The sequence below is a fragment of the Podarcis bocagei genome (assembly GCF_964188305.1).
Source record: "Podarcis bocagei genome assembly, chromosome: 14".
NCBI classification, from domain to species: domain Eukaryota; kingdom Metazoa; phylum Chordata; class Lepidosauria; order Squamata; family Lacertidae; genus Podarcis; species Podarcis bocagei.
In genome coordinates, this window is record NC_138139.1 from 24,535,482 (window position 1) to 24,548,147 (window position 12,666).

The window sequence follows — 12,666 nt, forward strand, 5'->3', positions numbered from 1 at the left end:
CCTAATGCCTACTGTGCCTCTTGGATCCATGCTTCTCTTGGCTAAATATTAGGCACTGTGACTGTCAATGTTTCAAAAAGCTGACTTTAGCCAATCCTGGAAATGATTTGTTATTTAGTGGTGGAAGTGGATGAACACAGGCAATAATCTTACCACATGCTAAGATTTCCTTTCATGAGATTGCCTGTCATCTGTCCTAATGCAAACATGATGCATATTTAATTTTCCTGCCAGCGTTCTGATTTTTCTCCTTCACTCCTAATACTAGAACTTGGGTTATCCAATGAAGCTGAGTGTTTGGAGATTCAGGACAGGCCTTCTTCACACATTAGTCAAACTATGGAATTTACCACTAACTTGGATGGCTTCAAAAGAGGATTAGACAAATGCAGGGAAGATGAGGCTATTGATGGCTACTAGTTACAATAACTATGTTCTGCCTCCGCGGTTGGAGGCAGCAAGCTTCTGAATACCAGTTGCTTGGTTTCACAACTGGGGAGACTGCTCAGGCCCTGCTTACAGGCTTCCTATGGAAATCTGGTAGGCCACTGTGAGACTAGATGGGCTGATCTGATCCAGCAGGACTTTTCTTATGGCCTTATGCCATTCTAAACATCCTATTGCATTGTCTCATTTGTTGAGCTGCAACTTCACTATGATTAGCAGTTTTCAATGCAGTCTTGGGAGAGTGCTTGGAACCACACCTGTAGTACTGTGTCCGGCTCTAAGCACCACAATTTAAGAAGGATATTGACAAGCTAGAAGAAGTGCAGAGGAGGGTAGACAAGATGACCAAGGGTCTTGAAACCAAGCCTTATGAGGAATGTTTTAGGGCGTTGGGTATGCTTAGCCTGGTAAAGAGGAAACGGAGAGGAGATATGATAGTCTGTACTCTGAATAGTGACACCAGTGACCCAGAAGGTGCAGGGCTTGTCAGTCCCAGTGGCGTAGCGTGGGGGGTGCAGGGGGGGGCCGGCCACACCGGGCGCAACATCTGGGGGTTAGGGTTAGGGTGTGCAAATCCATGGGTTAGGGTGCGCAAATCCACGGGTTAGGGGGCGCAAATCCACGGGTTAGGGGCCCAAATTACTTGCCTTGCCCCGGGTGCTAACAACCCACGCTACGCCACTGGTCAGTCCAACCCCTGCACAGTCTCATCAGGGCTGACCTTAAGGCAATTGGAGCAATTTGGCCAAATTGGGCCCCGCGTGCCGCTCCTAAGGGCAATCTAGATGGATTTTATTTATATCTATAAGATTTTGCCATGAGTCTCATAGTTGCTGGGCCTGAGTTGCCCTGCCCTTGCATGAAGTCTTGGGTTTGCAATTTTGGGAGAGGGGAGACTGCGGCACTGGGGAGAGGGCAGTCTGCTGAGGCTCCCTAGATTTAGAGGCTTGTGTTGCCCTGCCCTCACATGAAGTCTTGGGTTTGCAGGTTTGGGAGAGGGGAGACTGCCTGCTGGGGAGAGGGGGAGCTGGCGAGGCCCCCTAGATTTAGAGGCCCTAGGCTTCAGTCTACTTAGCCTATACATAAAGCTGGCACTGCCAATCAGTATTCCATTATTGCATCCATCAAAACTTATTTACACTGTTGAATGCCACCAGGGGCAGAGCACACACCTCTCCGCTGACTCTGCCATCGCAGCAGCAGCAGCAGCAGCAGCCCGAGGCGAGCGAGCCCCGATCGGCCATCGAGCAAAGTGGCAGGCTGTGATCACCGGCTCCCTCTCCTCCTTCCCAACAGGTGGCTCCGCATCACCACAACCATACCCGGCGTATAAGACGACCCCCGACTTTTGAGAAGATTTTCCTGGATTAAAAAGTCGTCTTATACGCCAGAACATACGGTAATGCTGCCTGTGTTTTCAGCTGTACACAATTATTTCCCATATATCAATAAACGTTTTCCAATCTTCTTTAAACGTATGTTCTTCTTGTTCTCTTATTCTATATGTTAAGTCTGCAAGTTGTGAATATTCTGTCAACTTAAGTTGCCATTCTTATTTGGTTGGGACCTTGCTCATTTCCATTTTGGGGCTTACAAAACACGGGCCGCAGTTGTAGCATACATAAATAACCCTTTTTGACATCTGGGAATTTCAGTCTGAATTATCCCCAACAGAAAGGACTCCAGTTTTTTTGTGTGTGGGGGGGGGAGTACTTTTAAACATTTCCCCCCAATTCATTATGGATCATTTCCCAATACTCTTTTACCCTTTTACAAGACTGCCACATATGAAACAACATTCCCTCTAGATTGGGCAGTTTGCTTTCAGATCTCTGCTCCCCATGGAGGAGTCAGCTGGGCTTGATATTCCTACAGAGGAATTTGTCCACGCTGTAGCACATTTCCTGATAAGCGGCATTGCTATACAGGATAGTTATACAGTACTCCAAGCATATAAATGCCTTTCGGGTTCTGCGTACTGAATGATAACTCAACTTGTCTTCCTCAGTGAGTGAAGTAATAAATAGAATTCTCAGACCAGGAGAGGGACAGTCCTGGTGTCCCGGAAAAGACAAGTCGGCTGAATTACCATGCCAGCCGCTACATAAAGATTGTCAAATTAAATGCAGAGACCTATGTTTAAATAACGTCATGATGAAACATGAGAAAAGCCGACAAAAGCTACGGCTGACACTCTGACCTCAAGGCAAAGCTCTGTGAAAGATTAAAAAAAATGTACTCAGCGGCATGTATACTGGAGTTTCAGTAGAAAGACGAGGAAGCGAGAGGCTAGAGTAGGTTAATATGGATTTACAAACTTTCTGGAATAACTGCCCTCTAAGGTGTTGGAATTCATGTTCCATTTTCCACTACACCACTCACTCCACTTATGCTGGTGGTCCCTTCAATTCATTTTCCATGCACTACGATCCAAGCTAACCACCTATCCCATTAATTTCAATGGAATGTAATGGGGCAGGCTTCCCCAGGCCTGGGGCCCAATTGTGCTGATTCATGCGGGGCGACACGGTTTCCTGACACCTGCACATCAGAAGAGCCCTGTTGGATCTCACCATCAAGTTCAGCATCCTCTTTCCCACTGTTCCAATCCAATGCCTCTGAGAGGCCTATAAACAAGGCATGAGGAACAACAGACCTCTCCTGATTTTGTTCCCTAACATAGCTTAGGATGCATTCACTTGGCAGTTTATTCTATTACCCTGACGTTTCCCTAACTGTCTGCAATATATTTTAGCCTTAACACAATATAAAAGCCACTTCTGGAAAACTAATGGTATATGGTGCATGTTGAGCAGTCATTTCTGTGTTATTCCACACACAAAAATCCATAACTACCAAACTTTTAGAAGACATCTGAAGGCAGCCCTGTTTAGGGAAGCTTTTAACGTTTAATAGGTTATTGTGTTTTAGCATTTTGTTGGAAGCAGTCCAGAGTGGCTGGGGAAACCCAGCCAGATGGGTGGGGTATAAATAAATTATTATTATTATTATTATTATTATTATTATTATTATTATTATTATTATTATTATTATTTGCAGCCCCCTTTATCTGGTGGCATGGGATGCCTTCTGCCAGCTTTAGCTGGTGACCCAGCTATGCCCCTACCAGGACAGGGAAAGCCTAACTTCTGTGGCCTATGCTCTGGTGACTTCTAGGTTGGATTACTGCAATGCATTGTACCTTGGGCTGCCTCTGAAGACAATTTGGAAGCTTCAGCTGGTGCAAAATGCAATGGCCAGATTGCTCACCAGAACAAGACAGTTTGAGCATATAACACTAATCCTGGCAAAACTGCACTGGCTTCCAATTAGTTTCTGGGTTGACCTATAAAGCCTTACACAGCTCAGGACCTAAATACTTTAAGGATCACCTCTCCCCTTATGAACTGATCCAGACCTTGCACTAGCCATCTGAGGCCCTTCTCTATGTCTCCTCTCCCAGAGAGGTCTGGAGGCTGGCAACAAGAGAATAGGCCTTTTCTGTGGTGGATCCTTGATTGTGAAATGCTGTCCTTAGAGAGGCTCATCTGGCACCATCATCATTACATGTCTTTAGGCAGTAGGCAAAAACATTCCTATTTACCCAGGCCTATGGTTTATCTTTACCAGTGTTTTTTTTTCAGACCTTTAAAGAAAATGATTCTTGTGCAACATGAATCCCCTCTCAGTGGCCTGGCAACCATCCTTGCCCCAAACCAGGGGAGTTTATGAGTGGGAGTGGGAGTGGGAGAAACAGTGACTGCCACAAAAACAAAAAATTAACAGCGACTGTAGCTCCATCCACTGTCCAGCAGAATAGAAAATAATGGTGGCTGATGCACAAAGGCTCGAAGTTTGGATCCCATGGCTCATGACTAGGGATGGGCCAATCTGTTAATTTCAGTTTCTCTCAGTTTCCCATTATTCCAGACTTAAGCTCAGCTCTCCATGTTGCCACATCAATATGCAATTTGGGGGGGGGGAGTTCTTATGAAAATTCATCAGTGAATTTATTCTATTTTTTCCTAATTGCACATTTGTATGCAATTTTGCCTAATACACCCATTTCTAACAGCATTTCCCCCTGACATAATGGATTTTTGTTTAATTTTTTTCTTATGCACACTTTATGCTGCTATATGCATTTTTGTAGACATTACAGTACTCGGTTTGAGAATGGCATAGCAAAATTCAGAGAAATACAAATTTTGAACCATGCCTGCATTTTGGTCTGCATATTGTTTTGGAATGATTAGGTCTGTTCACCTGTAAATGCGAACAGAATGGAACCCTCCCGCCAAATCTCTACTTCTGACACTACCAAAACTATGATGACCAAGAAGAAAAACGTACTTCGTGAGAACGTCTGTGAATGAAAGCTGCTCCATTCCCCGTGGAAGGGGGAAATTTGGCCCTGACTTGTACCATCTTGTATGATGAATTCATCCATTAAAGTCCATCCTCACAGGGTCAGTGGAGAGTCTGAGAGAGATATCCAATTAGAGGTCTCTCCCTCCCTCCCTCCCTCTTTCTCCCTCTTTTTTTTTCTTTAAAAGTCCTTGTCTGTTTCCCTCACTATTTTGAAAACACCCTGAAGTAAACCATACATCACGTTGAGGTCAGAGCAAAATACAAAGAAGAATATCTAGCCAACAACAGTCCACGAGCAATGACAGTTCTCATTTATTATCTGGCAGTCATGTGAGTTTTAAAGCCACCAATCATCATCAATGGAAGAATGCAACTACAGGCCTGACAAGGAAGAAGCTCTCCACAGCGGTGTAATATTCAATTTACGGTCAAGGCTGCTGACTTTGGAAGCAAGAGGAGGATAAGAGCAGGAATTGATTTCCTACCTCAAAGTCAACTTGGCTTTGGAATGATAGAGTCTGAAGCTGGGATCGCTGACAAGGAGCTTGCCTCTCTATTCTTAAGGGTTGTTGAAAGCACTTCATATGCTTTCATTTGGATACGAATGAATATGTGGTTGGAGGTGATATGGGTCACCTTCATTGGACCTGCCCATGACTTCCATGTGCTTCAAACTGCTGCTTACAAGGAGCCTAAGAACATACAGACTTCCTATTGGCTAGTTTTGGGACCCTCAGTTTTCTAAGGCAGTGGTATCCAACATAATTCCCTTCAGATGTTTGGGGTTCAAACTCTCATTATCCCTGACCGTTGACTCTGCTGGCTGAGGCGATTGGGAATTGTAGTCTACAACACTGAGAGGTCACCATGTCAGGCCCTTGGCCTTGCTGCCTGGGGCTGATGGGAACTGCAGTCCACAATGTAGAGAAGGCACCAGGTTGGCTACCCCAGAGTAGGCATTACTGGGCCAGATAGACTAAGGCAATATCTGACTGGACATGCCATGGATTCATGTTTTCTGGGGCACCATATTATGTGCCCTGCTGGCTCTAGGTTTTGGGCAAGATGTCCTTAAGGGGGGTCCCCCTCCATCAGGGTTAGTGCCAAGAGTAGGCATGTTGGGACATCTGCTAAGAGCCTGTGCCCCTCTGACATGAACCCTCCTCCAGACCTGTGCTTCACTGCTGCAACCTGCTTCCTTGATCACCTGCCTCTCATGCTGGTGCAGAAAATGTTGGTGGTGAAGAAACAGTAGATACCACAGCTTGCTCATTGGCTCGATAATATATCCAACAACTCAGAGTAGACACACTGAATTTAATGCACCTAAGTTAGTCAAGTTCAATAATTTCAACGGGTGTTCAGGACTTGAATTGGATACAAAGCAACGGCAGTGAGGAGGACTCACTGAGGGAGGAGAACCCACAGAAGATGTCTTGACCAAGGCCTCTCCAAAACCTGGAACTATCAGCAATGCAGTCCCAAAGTAGATCCCCCCCACTCCACATTGCTGTTGCTACTGCCTATTCCACCTCCCTCTGCACCCACTTCACACCAACACAAGTCAAAGGCTGCTGGGTCTTTTCTTTGCTTCTGTCACTACTCACTCATTAAACAGATTGCTCTACCCATTTCTGGAAGCCACAGGAGGGGAGAGTGCTCTTGGGCTTGAATCCTGCTTGCTGGTTTCCCATATACATCTGTTTGGCCACTGTGAAAACAAGATGTTGGACTAGATGGGCCATTGGCCTGATCCAGGAGGCTCTTCTTATATTCTTATGATCAGAGGAATGAGCAATGATACCAACGAGTGGCAGTATAGAGGGGCACTGTTGTATCCCAGAGCTAGGGTCCTCCCCTAGGTTGTGGTGCACACTTGGTTGCAGCATATTTGCATGTATGTTGCCCATGACAGGCTGTAAACACATTCAAAAATGTTGGCGACCTCTGAAGTGTGTCTCCCTTAGTTAACTGACGCCGAGAGAGAGACAGATAGAGAGAGAGTGTGTGTTCAATTTCCACAAGGTGATGATCCAACAAAAACATTCCTAAGATGGATTTCAACCTAAGCCTCACAGGCCAAAGTCCAAAGCACATGGCATCATAAGAGCAAGGCCAGTTAAAGATGTTTTGTTGCCTGAGGTAGAAAAGCAAATGGTGCACAGGATTCCTGGATATAGAACTGGCTTTAAGGGAATTTTTGTTTGTGGTTTCTTAAAATAAAAATATAGGTAATCCAAACACAACTTACACACTAAGCCCACCTTCACTGTATTCATTTAAGGCACTGTGATGCCACTTTAAATAGTCTTTCCCCAAATAATTTTGGGAGCTGACATATGTTAAGGGTGCTGAGAGCTCTTAGGAGAACACTATTTCTCTCACACAGCTGCTTTTCCTGGAGTTCCATGTAAAGAGAGATTGTTTGTTAAAGCACTCTAGGAGAGCAGTGGACCTTCCAAACAACTTTCAGCACCCTTAACAAACTACAGTTCCCCAACATTTTTTTTGGGGGGGGAAGAGATGTGCTTTAACTGTATTGTGGGCAAACCGCCTTGCTTTTCATAATGATTATGATGTTAGTGGTTTTCTCTGCAAGGCAGAGGCAGGGAAACATTTCAGCTCAGGGCAATCTTCCAGGGTCCACATGGCAGGACTAGAGGCAAAAGTGGATGGAACAGTGAATGTGAATTTTACCTTTGTACACCAGGCTGGTTTCTACACACCCGCTCAGTCCTCTATCCAGGCAAGCAGGAGTCATCATCAGCATTGCAGGACTCATTCCAATCAGACAAAACCACTCACTGAGGGTGAAAAGCAGGGGCAGAAAGTGACCTGGGCAGTGGTGTGCCCTAAGGAGCACCTCAAGGGCTAGGTAGAGAGGTTTAGGGACCACATTTCAACCTTGGGCCTGAGACTCTCCATCCCCACTCTAGAAATTTGTCTTTCCTGGAACCTAAACATGATTATCCATCTTACTGTGTAACTCAGAAAGTTTTTACTTCACTGGTTGGGATCCTGAGGAGGTTTGTTTACTCAGAAATAAAGCACACTATTGGCATAGCTGTCAACTTTTCCCCTTTCTTGCAAGGAATCCTATTTGGAATAAGGGAATTTCCCTTTAAAAAAAGGGAAAGTTGACAGCTATGACTATTGGATCCCAAACAAGTTGGCTAATTTGTTTCACTGATTTCAGTGACACTGAATCGTGGCTTCCTGTCTCTGGATTGGGGCCCTTATATGTTATTGCAGGAATATATAAACAAGTTCATGCAGTAACACACGTTCATGCAGAGTAATTCAAGGACACATTTCCCCCTTTTATTAAAAAAAAAAAAAGCGACTAAGCTCTGTTCAGCTTAAACCTTTCTCCAAAAACCAACTGATATTTATTAACCACAACTACAAAAATCCATTTGCTCTCAATCAAGCTCAATGACTGAGGACTCTGCCTCTCTCAAGTGGCGAGAGTCAACAATATTCAGCTAAATAATGGTGAACATTTCAAGATAGTATTAACACAATTGATTTATTGGTGATTGCACAATGGAAGGTTATCTTTTGTTAATTGACTCGGTAAATAAGCACAATGGTGTCACTGGAACACAAACACACTCCTACACACATCCATTAGGTATCAGGAAGTTGCAGAGGCTTTCAAGTGAGTGCAGGTTAGTGGTACTGCTCAGAAAGCTGGGAGAATTTTTTTTAAAATGCAGAGTTTCCACAAGTCAACAAGAAAATGCCTCGTTCCTTTCTGAGTGTAATTGAGATAAAATGAAGACCACTCAGCTATTTCTGCCCACTGAGCCAGCGGGGGCAGCAGTAAGGGGATCAATAGCAAAGCAAAGGACCATGACGAACATGCCCATTGACTTTCATTAAACTCTCCTAGAGAGTGACACTGAGAAAGCGATGGAGGAAAAAGAGAATGCCCTGAAAATGAGGAAGTCGCCCCATTAGGCCCCCAAAGCTGTCAGTCAATGGACCAAATGGAGAACATGAGGGAGGGACAAAGGGGCGGGTCTTGAACTGGTCAAGGCACACAGGAGTCTGGACCCAATTCAAGATGGTCTGCAGGGACTGAACTGTGCTAGTTTCACCTACCTGCAGTCTGTTATAAGGCCAGGTTTGACAGGATGAATACAGGGTGGGGTCTGGCCTGGATTGAAATCCTCTGACATTCCTATTTGTTGAAACGGACATTATTTCAGAAATGCTGCAGCCTTTACTGCTGCTGAATCTGGTCCCAGAAGTAAATGAAACCCTCAGGTTTTGGCTTAAATCCACAGGGGAGAAATTTGATTCAGTTTGCATTTAATTCACCCTTTCCAAAACAAAATGCAAAATTTAACAGAGCCGTCCTTCAAAATTTGTAGTTCTCTGAATTTTGCAATGCAGTTGTCCAGCCATGCTATGTGTACAAAATCACACATACTATGGTATATATATAATATATGGATGAAATTGTACTTATTAGTGAACATGGTGTACAAAATGCATTATATTACAGAAAATTGCTTTGCAACATTTTGTATATTAGGCAAAGTTGCATACAAAAAATGTATACTTTGAATGAATGCTAACACAGCAATGAATTTTCATGAGGACATAAAAATAATAATCACAAACTGATGTGCAAATATGGAGAGCTGAACTTAAGGCTGGGGGAAAAAAGAGAGAGAAACAGAAATTGACAGATTCACCCATTCCTACTTCTGCCTAGTGCAGCTCCCCCCACTCTGATTCCAGCTGTTCTCAGCTGTCAAGCAAATCACCCACACTCCTCTTGGCCCAAAACAACCAATAGGCATGTGGGAACCTGGAGCCACAGCCCAGACCCAAGCAAAAGAGACACAATCCTGAGAGCAACATTTGCTTCTGACCTGTAAAATGTCAGCTGCATAATGAAAGGAATGGCTTTTCTCTCTTGCTTTACTTGAAGACTGGTGGCCTGGAGGGATCAGCTGTGGTGGGTCGCTCTCTGTTTCCTGGGTCAGAGGAGCAGAGGACTGTGCAAAACACAAACAGCCAGAGTCACTCGTTAAGTATTATTATTATTATTATTATTATTATTATTATTATTATTATTATTACAACGCAGGCTTGTGGGAACCAATGTGCTGCTGATCTCCAATCATGAGAACACCAGGGACTTTTCCATCCTTGAGTGTGTTTACATTGCTAGAAAGCCTATGAGCGCCCTCGTGCCATTAAAGGTCACACAGGAACATAAAATAGCCCAGCTGCAAACAAGGGCAAGCCTGCAGATATTTCCTGAAAAATGGCATGTGTCATTTTCTGGCATGTCTAGCTATAGGGGGCCACTGCTCATTGCTACAAAGCCCCACAGCTTACTTCCCTCTACCCCACCCAAGAGGTAGGTCATGCACATGGATTTCCCTGCATGGGGGGTGGGGGTGGTGTGTGTGTGTGTGTGTGTGTGTCTGTCTGTCTGTCTGTGTGTGTGCATTGTGTCTTTTGTTTCTCCTCCTATTTTTCCATGCTCCAAAACCGAACACAAATAGTGTGGTTTGCTCCATGAGCACAATTTCTTGGGTAACGGGAGTCAATGGCAAGAACAGCCTTTTAACTTGGCACTGTTCTATGACCATAAAGGCTCTCTCTTTCTCTTTCTCTTTCTCTGCTGGACAATAATCCAAGAATTATCCTGGATCAGGCATAAATCAGGGACATACATGTAAGACTCAAGTTTCCCTTCAAGCGGCTGGAACTCAATCCTGGATAAGGTTGATAATGACCATGTGGAAATCCATTTCCCTTGTGCCAAATACGACTCTGGATTCCTGGTACTTCAGTAACATAATAAATACCTACTACTGCTAGTACTGTGCTGCTGCTATTATTATTACTATTACCACCATAATAAATTCATCTGCTGTTACTACTACAGCCAAATGGGCTAGGTATAAATAAGAAAATTATTATTCTTATTATTACTATAAATACCATAAATGTTGCTACTGCTACTATGTTGCTGCTGCTGCTATTACTACTAGTAATTGATGTAATTAGTTACTAGTACTAAGTAACTAATAGTAATTAATGTAATTAGGCACTTGACTGAAGATCTACCTTCCTTCAAAGCTTCCAGAGATCACAAATATTCAGTAGTCAACAAATTCCAAACTATGTTAGGAGAGAGAAAGAATTATGCAATCCAAATTCATCTCACAATGTGAATGTATTTGAGTACATTCTGGTTGGACAACTCACTTGGATTTATGTTTGTGTAAAATCTGGATATTATATCCTTTCTTAGAGGTAGCTATTAATAGGAAGAGAGCTGTGTTTCATAAAAAATTTGGAATGAAATCAGAAGGTGTTAGGATACTTGCAAGGTGATAAAGTAATCATACTTTTGATTCAGGATAACCATTCTCTGAAATTGTTTTTAGGCCACTAGAAAGAGATTCAGTTTTATTCTCTGCAGCCATTCAGTCAGTTTTTGAAAGCAACTGACATGCAGCTGTCAACTTGACTATCTGACTGTCAACATGCAATAGCATTCAGTATTGAACAATTGACATGCAATTTTGTTTTTGCAAATGTTAATGTCATTCACTAATCAGTTTAAACAATCAAGAAACAACTTGAATTGGTAAGAAAAAAAGAAAGATTTCATTTCACCCCCCCATTCTGCAAAACTGACTCCCAATTTCTGAATGTCAAGATTCACATGAAATAAAGTGCAAAATTAACTCAAATTTTAGAATTTGGGCAGAATTTGGCACCCCCTCTTTAGACTTCTTCCCTGGTAAAGTTGCAAAAAGATGCACCATTCCTCAGCAAATTCACTGGGTGAATCCGACTGAGCCACTAAAATGGTTCGGTAAAACCCACAGAACGTTTCCATGGCTACACGCAACCTTTTACTGCCTTTCCCTAACATTCTGGCCACGTCATTGGCTCCCAGTTCTCCTCTAACAGTTGCTGCTGCCATTGCCCTTGACCTAAGCATAGCATTTAAAGCCCCCATGTTGAGTCCCGGTCACAGATGAGCAGGAACGCGTCATCTGTCAGGAGGGCTACTGACTTGGAGCTGGTGGGTCTTCGCCCCTGCCCCCCAGCCCAGCCCCTGCCCTGCTCAGGTCTATGAGGACCATGTGTGAAATTCCTATCAGGTTCAGTTACTTCTGAACAGCAGGGGCCAGAATAGTTGAACTTCATAATCTGCTGGAATGCTTCTTAGCTCGCTTGATATAGCCATTCCTTTAGGCATGGAGGAGGAAGGAGGCGGTGGGGAGGAAGGCAGCAGTAATGCGGGTATCAGATAGCAGGCACAGGTGCTGACCATGGAAGATCGCCACAATGCAATGCCATTCATTTCAGAAATCACAGCCTGGCCTACTCCTTTAGACCTCTCCAAATGAAGGGGTAAGAAGAGAGATCTCATGTCGGGAGTTCCATCAGCGACGACTTAAAGGAAAATCTTCAGTCCCACCTCCCAAATGCCGCCCCCCCCCCAATATGACTGAAATAATTGTTTTGGATAAACTGAATCTCCTTGATATCATATCCCCTTTTATGTCCCCCTCTTGCAAACTCCCCAGATCTCTGTTGTAAATGCAACTCACAATTGCATGTATGCATGTCTGTTATGGATGGGAAAGAGATTCAGGTTGGTTTGCATTTGCATTTATTAATATGAAACAATAAGCGAACCGAAACACAATTTTGTGATGCGTTTTTCAAGCTCAATACTCTGTACAAATGTCTACATCGGGGAGAAGTTGGCATAGAATTGTAGGTATTAGTACAACTAATATACAAAAATGCCGTATATTAGGAGAAATTGCTTTGCAAAAAGAAAAAGTGTTTTAGGAG